Below are 12,160 nucleotides of genomic sequence, written 5' to 3'. Positions count from 1 at the left end.
CGAGAGAAGGGCATTCTTTCTGCTCCCTGCAGAATTCCTCCCTGGAGGGACCTCCTTCTTGCTGCCAATGGGTCAGCTCAGGCAGATCTCCCAGTTCGGCAATCTGTTCCCCGGTAGGCTCCAGAGCATCCCCCTCAGGGTCTACTTCCTCCTGGGCCGTGGGAACTTCGGGGGCCGGTTTCCCGCGCCTCCTGCGCCTTCTCCCTAAGGCCGGTTCCTGGACCTCTCCCTCAGGCTCCAGGACCCTCTCAACACCCCTACTGGCTGCCATGGACCGGGTGGTCACGCACGCCCAGTCGGGTAGACCCACCATCCTCAGATGCGTGGTCTTCTCCACCTTTTCCCAAGGGGAGCTCTCCAGGTCGTTTCCTAGCAGACAGTCTACAGGCATGTCAGTTCTCACAGCGACTTGCAGAGTACCAGAAACCTCCCCCCACTCAAAGGGAACTTGAGCCATTGGACAACGACTCTCTACGTTGTCAGCATTGACAACCCTACAGTAGGCATTGGGTACAATCTGCTCTTGAGACACCAGGTGTTGCCTCACTGAGGTCACGCTGGCTCCTGTATCTCTAAGAGCCTCAACCTTCTTTCCGTTGATGCTCACCACTTGCCCATATTTCTTAGTGTTAGAGGGCAGGTAGGTTACAGGGACCATCTCACTGTCTCCTAGCGAGACTAGGGTCATCTGCCCGGGACCCCCACCCTCCTGGACTGCTACTTCCTCCCCAAAGTTAACACTAGCTACTTGCCGGGGTGGAGCACCAGTGGGTGCGGTCTTACCAAACAGGCGACACTTAGGATCAGAGGCAATATGACCCGGGTCACCACGCTTATAACAATTGAAGGGCCCCTTTGGAACAGGTCTACCTGTCGGGGCCCCGTTCTGCTGCGGGGGTGGGGGAGGCTGAGAACCCTTCTGCTGGTTCCCTTGGGAATTACTTTGGGGGCCTTTTTGGAACCCCTTCTGTTTACCCTTGTCCCCCCCACTCTTCTGCTGGGGACCCTGCCCACCTTTGGCGGAGTCTCCCACTTGACCCTTGTGGACCCTGGTGCTGAGCCAGCGGTCCGCCTCCTCAGCAAGCTTCCTCGGGTTGGACAGCTTGCTATCTATCAGGTGCTGGCGTAGCTCAGGAAAACATTGACTGGACAAGTGCTCCCATGCAATTAAATCAAGTAGCCCTTGATAATCATTCACTTTGCTACCCTTCACCCAACCATCCAGCGCTCTGCAGAAAAAGGTCACATACTCCACATACGTACTCTCAGGGATCTTCTTGGTCTCCCTGAACCTCTGTCTATATAGCTCAGGAGTTAACCCATACCTGGTCATTAAAGCTTCCTTCATATGGGGGTATGAGGTCTGGACTTCTAAGGGCAAATCTAACAGTGTGTCCCGCCCTTCCGCAAGGAACCTTCCCCACAACCCCGCTCCCCAGTCTTTCTCAGGGACCCGGTGTGAGGACATGGCCACCTCGTAGGCTCTAAACCACTGCCCTATGTCATCCTTTCTAAAATACTCCTTTACTACATCTTTGGGGATGTACACCTTGGACTCTACCTGCGCTGGTGGAGTGCTGCCACCAGAAGGAGCGGTGTCCAAACTTTTCGCCTTCAGCTCCAACTCCTTCAATCTGATATCATGATCCATTTGGCGTTGTTGTGCCTCCAGGGCCAACTTCTGCTTTTCCATTTCCATTTGTCCTGCCAACTTTGCCATCTCCATTGCATGCGCCCTGTTGGCTGCCCTGTCTGCCAGCTCCTCTGGCGACCGGACTCTGCTGGGCTCCTCAAGGTTGTCGGGTGGAACGATGTCCCCCGCATTCCGGAGGTCTCGTGACTCCTTCCAGGCTCTCAACGCCTTGGTGTACTGGGGCTTCCTCTTGCATCCAGCATGGGGGACTCTGAATTTTACACTGTAGCCTTTCAATTGCTCCATCGTGTAGCCTTCCAGTCTCTCCCAATCCACCTCATCTATTCCAGAAATCACAGAGAGTGCTCTTCCAGCGGAGTGCGAGCCAGGCATGGTTGCAGTAATGGCAGATGTCTCAACAAAGTTCAACAATTACAAACCTGTGGCTGCGTTATTTGGTCTGCTCTCACTATCTGGCGATTAATAATTCAGTGTATGCAAATTACAAGTGCAGATCCGAAATCCCAACCGCTGCCAACAATGTTAGAGTCGGGGATTTCTGGTTGGCGCAAGGTTGCCCTTGTGTCAAGCAGGAACCCTCTCCTCCACGTCAGGGCGCAGGATAACCCCTTGTCAATGACCCTTGCTCACCCTCTAGGTGCGTGGCGTGAGCAGCCAAGGCGATTCCTCAGGCGTTGTTGGTTAAGCACTTGCAATCATACACACAGTAAATACATCAATCCCCCCAGAAACGGACACCAGACTTGGATATATATAAAAATACGATTCTTTATGTAAAAATAAGGTATATATCTCTCAGCAGACTTATCACAAGACCAATAACGTTTTCGCTAGGCCACCAGGTTGTAAAGCAGGCAAATGTTCTTTGTTCGTAGCTTCAAATGGAGACCTTGTAGTCTCTTGCAAATGTTACTTGTGGTTCCAGTACTCACAGAGATCGGCTCCTGCGAACGGGGAAATAAGGCGTTGCGGGCCCCGAGCCCGATACTGGAACTTCTTTCGTGATGTGGAGAGTCGGCACAGGTCGGTGCGACTCTCAGCTTGGGAAGTGTTCTTGGGTCCTCAATCAGCAGGTGTGGGCAAGTAGGCAGACGCGGCCCGCGACCCTTTAGCACGGCGGTGCAGGAGGGTCTCCACAGCGGGGGCGGCGCGGCCTGAGGTGTCCGGGGATAGCGAAGCGGGGTCGCAGGGCACGGTCAGTGCAGCTGGATGACCCGGCGTAGATCACAGTCGTCGGACGGCTTCCGGCAGGAGGGGTGATAGCGCGTTCAGCGCACTCCAATGGCAGGCGGTGACAGGGATGCAGGCGGCCTGGCCCGGGAACAGAGAGCGGCTCGGGACGGAGCGGGGCTCTCACGGGTTTGAGGCAGGCGAGCTTCTGAGTGTCACGGCCCTAGGAGGGGCGATGAGGGGCGCAGTCTCTTTTCCAGCGGGATGCACACACGGCTCGAATTGGAGGACGAGCAAGAAGCACAGAGAACCCACTGGTCCTGGGGTTCAGTTCAGGGGGCAAGCTCAGATCAAGCCCTTGGAGAATGTTCAAGCACAAAGTAGCAAAGTCTTTTCAGTAAGTCTCTTCCTCTCCTTTCTCAGCAAGGCAAGCAGCAGGCCAGCTCCTCCAGCGTCTTCTTCTCCTTCTAGTCGGGCAGAGGTTCTTTGTGGTAAACAGGATTCTGATTTCTTAGGAGCCAGGCTCCTACTTTTATACCATGATTCTTTTGTTCTTTAGCGCCAGGGGGCCTAGGCCTGGCTCAGTCCAGTTCTGGAGCACTTCGTTATGGTGACTCTGCTCTTTCCTTTCAGCAGCAGGGCAGAGACATCAGCCGCCCCACAGGGGGTGGCGCCGGCTTTGTGGTGGCGGAGCACAGGTCTATTCAAGAGTCAAGGTGTACTCCTCCCACCCATCCAGGTGTAATCTCTCTACCCACCACCTGGCAGCCAACCTGTCTCTGGGGATTCCCCAACCCTGCTCCTTACTGTTGCCAGGCAGAACACATACACACAGCAGAGGCGGACTGAGATGGTCAGGTCAGTAAATACTAACTTTCTAAAAGTAGTATTTACAAACCCAGGATATTAAAATAAACTTGACTACAAGAAGTATTTTATTATTCTGAGTTCAGGCATACTAAACTTGACACTTCTACCATGCTCTCTGAGTCCACTGGGGTCACAGCGTTGGCGTGATCCCGGCAGCCCATTCTGGCCTATGGAGAGCAGGTAGCCTTCAATAGTGAAGAACGGAAATGGCTGTAATTCACTACTAAGACATGCCACACACATCAGGGCATGTCCTACCTTATGCCTACAATGCACCCTGCCCTTGGGCCTACCAGAGGGGTGGCTAATATGAAGGTAAGGGAAGGTTTAGGGACTGGCAAGTGGGGGCACTTGCGCAGTCAGCGCGACGGTCCCGGACCGCGCACAGGGTCTGCGGTGGCAGACCCTAGACACATTTTACAGGGCCGCTTTCTGTGGGTGGCGCAACCAGCGCTGCAAGCCCACCAGCAGCATTGGCATTCACAAGCCCTGGCACCCCTGGTGCACTTTACTGGGGACTGACAGTGAATCCAATAAACCAATCATGAACATCAATTACAGGTACACTTTACTTTAGGGAGCACTTGCACTGCGGCACGGATTAGCCGTGGCGCAGTGCCCTGAGCGGACAACACCAGCAAAACAGTCGAGGCACACCATCAAAAAGTGGAAGGGAAACTCACGCCAAGGTGCCAGGTCTAACAAGCCCATATCACCAGTTTACCTGCGATAGCAGTCGCAATAAACATCGCCACAGATGACCCCGTCAACTAATGCTAATGGGATGCAGAGTAGGCATTCCCGTGCAAAAAGCTGCGACAACACCACTCCACAACATTCTCAACGACCAGCCAGATCGGCGATAAGATCACAAAACAAGCGATAAGGCGCATTAGCAGCAGGATTTTAACACCTGCTCTTACCTGGAGTAAAGTCGGACGACAACCGGCACTAGACAAGGGAGCACAGCCCATAGCAACACATGAAGAACAACAGATGCCCTCGAGCAGCTGATCACGCAGCCCGGAGCCTCGATAGGGCAACAACACCCACCGCCACCACCCCCAGGACCCCACGACACCCCCCCGGGCCCTACCCTGGGTACCCCCCAACCCCCCTTTGGACAAAGATATTGCACATCAACTCCATGAAATCATGAACCAAACAATTCCCCATAAGTCGCACAATCCCAACACCTAACATGCGTGTGGTCAGAAAAAGGGAAATCATACATTCATCTCATAATATCCCACCAATAAGTTTATTACAGAATAAACCAAAAACAACAATTCAGAGGAGTCATGGTGGGTCTTCTCAGGACATTCTGTAAGTCACAGCCTGCAAGACAGAACTCTAGATAAGAAGGTGTGTCATGCACTCATCAAAGTACAGAGAGAGAGAGAGCGAAAGAGAGCTAGAGATAGAGATAAGGAGAGAAAGAGAGGGAGAGAGAGAGCGAGAGAGAGAGAGAGGGAGAGAGAAAGAGAGGGAGAGAGAAAGAGAGGGAGAGAGAAAGAGAGGGAGAGAGAAAGAGATGGAGAGAGAGTGCCGACACTGGGGACCCAGGTCTCACTGCTCACCTGCTGCCACCGGTGTGTCTTCAACCATGTGGTGGTATACACTGCAGTCCCCTAGGTCCCTTATCTGAAACATTTTCCAGAGACATGAATGGCAGAGTCCATACAGTTGCACATGCCATCATCGCTTGCCCGCCCCTGTGCACACAGGCTGCTGCACCCCAGCCCAGCGGTGATTGCCTGCCCCTGCACAACCAGGCCTCACGGCTCACCTTCCGCCACTGGTGTGTCTCCAAGAGGGCCTACCACGTGCCAGTGGGAGCTCCAAGCTTAGGGCCCATGACCATGGCACCCTCCACATCATGCAGCTCCGCACTGCGGACCTAAAGGTCACACACTTGATTCTGGGTCTTGATTTCTCAATGGCAGAGACCACATCAGTGCACATGGCATCATCCCAATCTGCACACCCGCTCAGCTCTTGAGGTGCCACTAACTCTGTGTACCGCGAGGCAACACCATGTGGCGGGAGTCCCGCACTGCCTGCTGGCTCAGGCCTACACTGCAGTCCAGCAGGGCTCACACAAATCCTTACCAGTCCGGACCGCCAAGACGGCGCATCATCGCAGTATGCACACCCACTCAGCACTTAAGGTGCCCCTATCTCAGTGCACTGAAAGTCACCATCCCGTGGCGGTGTGCCTGTGCCTGCTGCAGTGTATCCGGTGCCACCAAGTCTGTGCACTGCTAGCCATGGACCCTTTATGATTGAGTCCCGTGGTGTGGACGCCATCATGTCACCCCCGGCACTGGGCAATGTGATGTGGCAGGGCCCTAGGCCCACATGCATAAATAATAACCATACAGGGACACCCAGTTAGAGAGTAGAAATGGCATCCAGCACGTGCGCCAGGCCCTTTTTATCGGCAGGGTCACATGTCCTGTGATGCCTGTGCTGGATGGGTGTGGTGTGGGTGTAAACCAGCCGTGCAGGAGTGGCTGTGGCATGCTGACAACTAGACCTGTGAGCAGCAGATCCCTACAGGGAAGACCTGGGACATGTAGCATTGTCGTCCCCCCGTGTGCGTAAGCGAAGTGGGCTGTCCTAGTGTATGCCAGTCCAGCGTAAGGGGGTGAACAATGACCCCGGAGCTCTGGGTGTGGTTCCATCCTGGGCTGGACAAGGTAGTAACCAGTCCGTGTGTCTCTGTAGTAGTGTCGGTGCCACCTGGACCGCAATCGGCAATGTGTCACCCTGTGACCCAAGTCCCACAACATGAGCAACATGGATGTAAGGGGGAAACACTGACCCTACATTCATTCATACTTCCACACTTGAAAGATCATTGACATGACACATCTGTGTGAATATGAATGTTTATTGCACATTCAGTTGAGTGTTGCAGCTAGAGCAGTACAGGGCCATGCAAACCTCACTTCACATTGTTGGCCCGTGGAGGGCCAGCCAGAGTCCTTCAGGGAATGACAAGCACATCATAAGAGGAGGAGTTCAGTCCACAGTCTGATAACTGTGTCATTGGTGACCAAACAGAATATGGCAGTCCATGTCGAGTTCCAAGGTGAGTGTCACAGAGTGCATCGGGGGACAGTGGAACGTGATAATGCAGAGGGCAGAACCAAGCAGAAACAGGCCACATGGTGGAGATGAATTCTACTGCGTCCTTCTGATCACGAAGGCAGATTCATCCACATCTTCGTCCTCTCCTGTTGCATGTGCCTCACATGAGGGTGGTGGTGTTCTGTCTCCAGCACTGTGAGGCAGTGACACCTCAGGGGCCAGAGGTGGAATGTATGCCGCACTGTGTAGCACTGACACATCAGGGGCCGGAGATGTGGATGGGATGGTAGCAGCAGCATGCATCAGCGCCAGGCCTTGTGGCAGCAATGTCATGAGGAGGGTCTTTAAGGCATTGAGAGACCCAGCTACCTCTCGCTGGTGTGCAGCCATGGCAGCTGCTCTTTTCACCTGCGTCCGCTCCATGTTCTCCATGATCCTCCACAGGTGTCCCCACCCCCGGGCAAGTTCGCTGGAGGCACTCTGACTACACAGTCATTCTTGTCACAGAGCATGACTCTAACGGTGTCAGCCATGGTTCGTTGGAGAGCATGGAGTGGACTGTGGGTGTCTGTTAGGGACTGTGAGTGGTCCCTGATGGGACTTAGACATCCACATATGGCATCTAGTTTGGCTGCCATGCGGTCGAACCCCACCTGCACCTGTTCAGCCAGCTTCTTCTGACACCCCAACACACGGCATTGGAAGGCCATGTGTTAGTCATGGGGGTCCGGGGAGGCAGCAGTGGTGGTGGGTGCTGCGTGCTGTGTGTTCTGTGTAGGGGGTGGGTTCTCCTCATAGCAGCTGGGCTGCCTTGCTCCTGGAAGTGGTCTGCGGAGGCTCTCCACGAGCTGTTGGAGGGTGTCGGAGTCGAAAGTATGGTGGCCCTCTTCCTCTTCAGAGAAGAGAGGTTCGGCCTGCTCTGCACGAGGTGTTGGATTTCCCACTGCAATGTGAAGGGGAGATGCGGTTTAACATTGTGTTCACATGTATGTTGATGCATTGTACATGTTTACATTCAGACTGCATGACAGTGTACATTGTGACTGTTTGGGGGGAGCTGCATATTGAATGTGTGTTTGTACTTGTACATTGTCAACTCACATTTCCCTGCAATGACAAGTGTGATTGGCCAGTTTCTACGCACATGCGGCACAAGTTGTGTCTTCAGTTCTGTTGTGGATGTGTTGCGGTTTGTACCACATCGTTGTCAATGTTGATGTGCTCTGTATGTAATGTGTGTGTGCCGCATTTTGGAGGAGGCACCCCTGCAGCTCTGATTTAGCAGCCCCTTATCCCTTACATGTGGTGTGCCTCTGGCTTCTGTGCTTATACAGTGCTGAGATGTTGCATACTTGGATGCATTGGTCTCTTGATAGGAGTTGGGCGTCTGGGGCATGGTTTGTCCACAGATGTGCTTTGCTTAATTGTGCATGTGTGCAATTGTGCCCATCTCCCCCGTCCCCCCAGTCCCTGGTCATCACTCACCCTGTTGCTGTTGTGTCCGGTCATGTTGAACAGTGTCTGGGCCCGCCAACTCCTGCCACCGTCTCCCCACTGATGACTGTGAACACCATTTCCTCCATCTCGTCCAGCTCCTCCTGTGGCGCTGGACTCCCACCTCCAGTCTGCATGGCTGCCTTCCGGTTGTTTGTGAGTTTCTGCTTGTTTTTTCGCTTCATATAATTTCAGCACCTCTTGACCTCTTCCATTGTCCTTTTCAGCACTCACTGCATTCACCTTGTCCACGATGGTCTGCCATATTCCATTTTTAGTTGCCAGTGACACAGTGGAGGTGACAAACAGTAGTTGATGGTGTTCCACCACCTCCGTTATCATGATCCTGTTTTCCTGCGGACTGAACCACTTCTTCCTACTCTTCTTGTCCTTGCCCTTCCCTGACCCCGAGGTCCCAGGCTGGTCCTCCGGGGGGTTGTGGGGTTCTGGTTGTCCTCTGTACTTGCTCCGGCTACCCCCATTGTGCTTTGCTGTTTTTTGGCTTTTGTTTGTATGTTTTTTTTCTACTTTTATTGTGCCTTTTCCCGCATTACGCGTGGGAATTGCAGGGCTGTGGCTGGTTTTCGCTGATTTTTGTATCGCGATTGGCGTCATCGCTACTATTTTCGCATTTGTGTTTCGCGTTTTTGTGGCATCGCGTTGATTTTAACGCGTTCATTTGACACGCTATCGTGAGACTATCGCATGGTACCGCCGTGTTGGGAATATCACGTTAACACGGCGTTATTTTCCTGCAATAGACTGCGATGTCAAGAGTTGCGTTAAGCTAATTTTGCGGTAGTTATCACACGTTCTTGAGAATATCCCCCAATGAATGTTACTAATTTACTGCATGACTACATCCAAGATTGCAGCTTGCGCCTTATTTTGCTAAAATACATGAGTGTGCTCACTTTGTGATGTGCTACTCAATATAACAAATTATCCCACGTGGCTGGTAAGAGTTACCCGTCTTAATCTAACTCTAATAGAATTTGGCAGACACACACTCATATTGGAATAATTTTTTATGATAGAAACCGTTCCCTGATGGCTGCACGCGAGTGTGCATGAGTGTGCATGCGTGTTGATGCACCAGCAGGCATTTTGAATTTTTGTATCCGTTGCACAATACCACAGCAAACAGGCACTGGCAAAGTCAAAAGGTCTGCAGCTTGTTATTACTGGGGAGAACAATTGGCTTTGCCATTGTTTGTTGCAGTTGAGCATTGGTTTGATACTTAGATTGATTATATGGTCAGATTCAATCAGTGTTCAAAGTTTCTTAGCTTTAGCAGAAGTGCAATTACATGTGAAATTCTCTAGTCATGTTCATTGTGACTCATTTTCACTACATTTGAGGACTCGTAGAATGTTTCTGGTTGAGTACATTCTTAATTTCCTAGCAGGGTGAAGTTTGTGGTCCTATTTTGGTCAAAGGTCGAAAGTCATGAACAGAAATCAACAACGACATTTAAATTGATTTGCCTTACTATTGATTATCTTCAGTGCGCTTTATGTCAGTCTTCCCAGTCAACTAATACTCCTCTTAGCAGTGGTCGTCTGCTGGGAAGACTCATCTAGACTTTAGGTACCATTACAGAAACTGCTCCTTTGTAGGGCTGTTTTTCTTATTGGTCTTAGAGGTGCTACTTAGTGAAATATTACACATCTGGTAATTATGCAATATTTTGCTCTATGCCCTGCCCCTGTGCCTGATGTTGTTGTACTAAAGCAGCAAAAGTGAATGATCATATTTTGTCTGAAATGTCAATATGAATATTTCACTTTGTTGCTTCATAGCAGAATTAACAGCAACAATATAAAAGGAGCAAAATAGCACACCACTTATAAATACCTGTATGGTGCTAAGTAGCAACTGAACGGAAATTATTAAAGACAAAAAGAAGTAACAACAGAGTGGAGATTTTGTTTAATCTGCTTCCAGAGTACCATGAAAATGAGTTGAAACTGACTCAGATCTTTTAAATGTTTTAGATTTTGCTTGTGCCTGTTACCAACCACTCTTTGTTAATATGCTGTAGTCTTAATCTTTTAATATTTTTAAACGCATACTTTAGCCTTTCAACTGGGAGAAAAATACCATCTAAATTCTTTTGCCACCTGTTTTACAGTGGTCTTTCCCCAAGCTTATTGCCTACTCACCTCCTTTTGTTGAAATTCATTTTTGTTGCCTTAAGGATTTTGCACACTTTACCACTGCTAACCAATGCTAAAGTGCTTGTGTTGACTATTTAAAAATCCTGCACCTGATCGAACATTTAATTTACTTATAAGTCCTTACTAAAGTTATGCAACATTTACCCAGTGCCTGTAAATTAAATGCTACTAGTGGGCCTGCAGCACTTATTGTACCACCCACATATGTCACCCCTTGAAACATGTCCCAGGCCTGCCATTGCATTCTGCATACAGTTTTAAACTGCCAATTCGACCTAGGAAAATAAACCTTTTGCCAGGCCGAAACATACTCATTTTAATTGATATAAGGTAGGCCCCGAAATCGCCTATACAGCAGGGTGCATTGTGTTAAAAAAGTTAGGCATGTACTTTTGAGTTTTATATGTCCTGGTAGTGAAAAACTCCCTAATTTACTTTTCACTACTGTGACGCCTACCTCTATCATAGGATAGCGTTGGGTTACCTTATTACATTTAACAAGGGATAACATTTGATTGGGGGCAGGTGGGAATGTCATGTTTGCACTCAAATCAATTGTAATTTAACACCCTCTTTAATGGGAAAGTTGGTTGTTAAGTCACAATTCTGAAAATGTCACTTTTTAGAAAGTTGGCATTTTCCTGTCTGAACTCTTTGGTGCCGGTGTCCTGGGTCACATGACTGGTTCTGGTTGGTAGTTGGACTTTGTGTTTCCTCCCAGACTGTGACACAAAGAGGTGCTAGGTGTTTACAGGATGTGTAATCCTGCAAAACTGGGAGGGGTGACGCTGTTCCCTCCCCCACTTATATTTGTAAGGGGCTACCTCAGCATACTCACAAAGAACTTGATACCAGTCCATTGTCACCTAGACCCCTTGGAACCTGAGCAGGGGAAGAAGGAAATTCCAGAACTAAATGTGGTGGGAAACCTAGAAGTTTCTTCCACTTCAAAGGATGACACCAGGTATAAATATTGGACTCTCAGACCAAGTCTTCAGTACCCTCCGGGGCCAGTGGAAGAATTCAGAGGGACTGCCTTGTATTCAGAAGACTGCTCTGCTGCTTGAAGCTTGTATTGTTTCTCACAGGATTGCCCAGCTGCTAGCAGAGGACTGCCTTGCTGCTTGAAGCCTGCCTGGTTCTTCAGAGGACTACTGTGCTGCTTGAGGCCTGTCTTGCAGCTTGAAGGAGAGTGGATCATCTCCTTTTTCCCAGGTAGACCGGAGTGACACAAAGGGTCAGCTGGCTGACCTCCTATTCTGAGCTAAAGGGACAAAACAAGCACCTGCAACTGTTCAGCTGACCTGCTTCGGTTTAACCTGCCTGGACCTGCAACTAGACCTTCCTGAGCCCTGCTGGCCTCAGATAGAGGGAGATCCTGATCCCCAAGAGGGGCATCCCCAGGTGCTGGACGCTTGACTGGCATCAGAGTGCACTCTGGTAGAAAAGGAGATATCCTGAAGTTTTGGGCATGCAATGGTGAGCAGTCCCATTCATGCCGAGACTCTCCAGCCTGCAACGACCTGCATCATGAGGCTTAAGTGAGCCTGATTTTTCCCAATACAGTGATCACCAGGGCCGACCTGCGATGACCTGCAACACAACATCTGCACTTTGCGCTACAGTGACAACCATCTGCGTCTCTCTCCCTGCTCCTCGTGGCCTCCTCCTCCTCTACGAACCGCACTGGACTTT

Source organism: Triturus cristatus, chromosome 8, assembly GCF_964204655.1.
Source record: "Triturus cristatus chromosome 8, aTriCri1.1, whole genome shotgun sequence".
NCBI lineage: Eukaryota > Metazoa > Chordata > Amphibia > Caudata > Salamandridae > Triturus > Triturus cristatus.
This window is presented reverse-complemented; position numbering follows the sequence as displayed.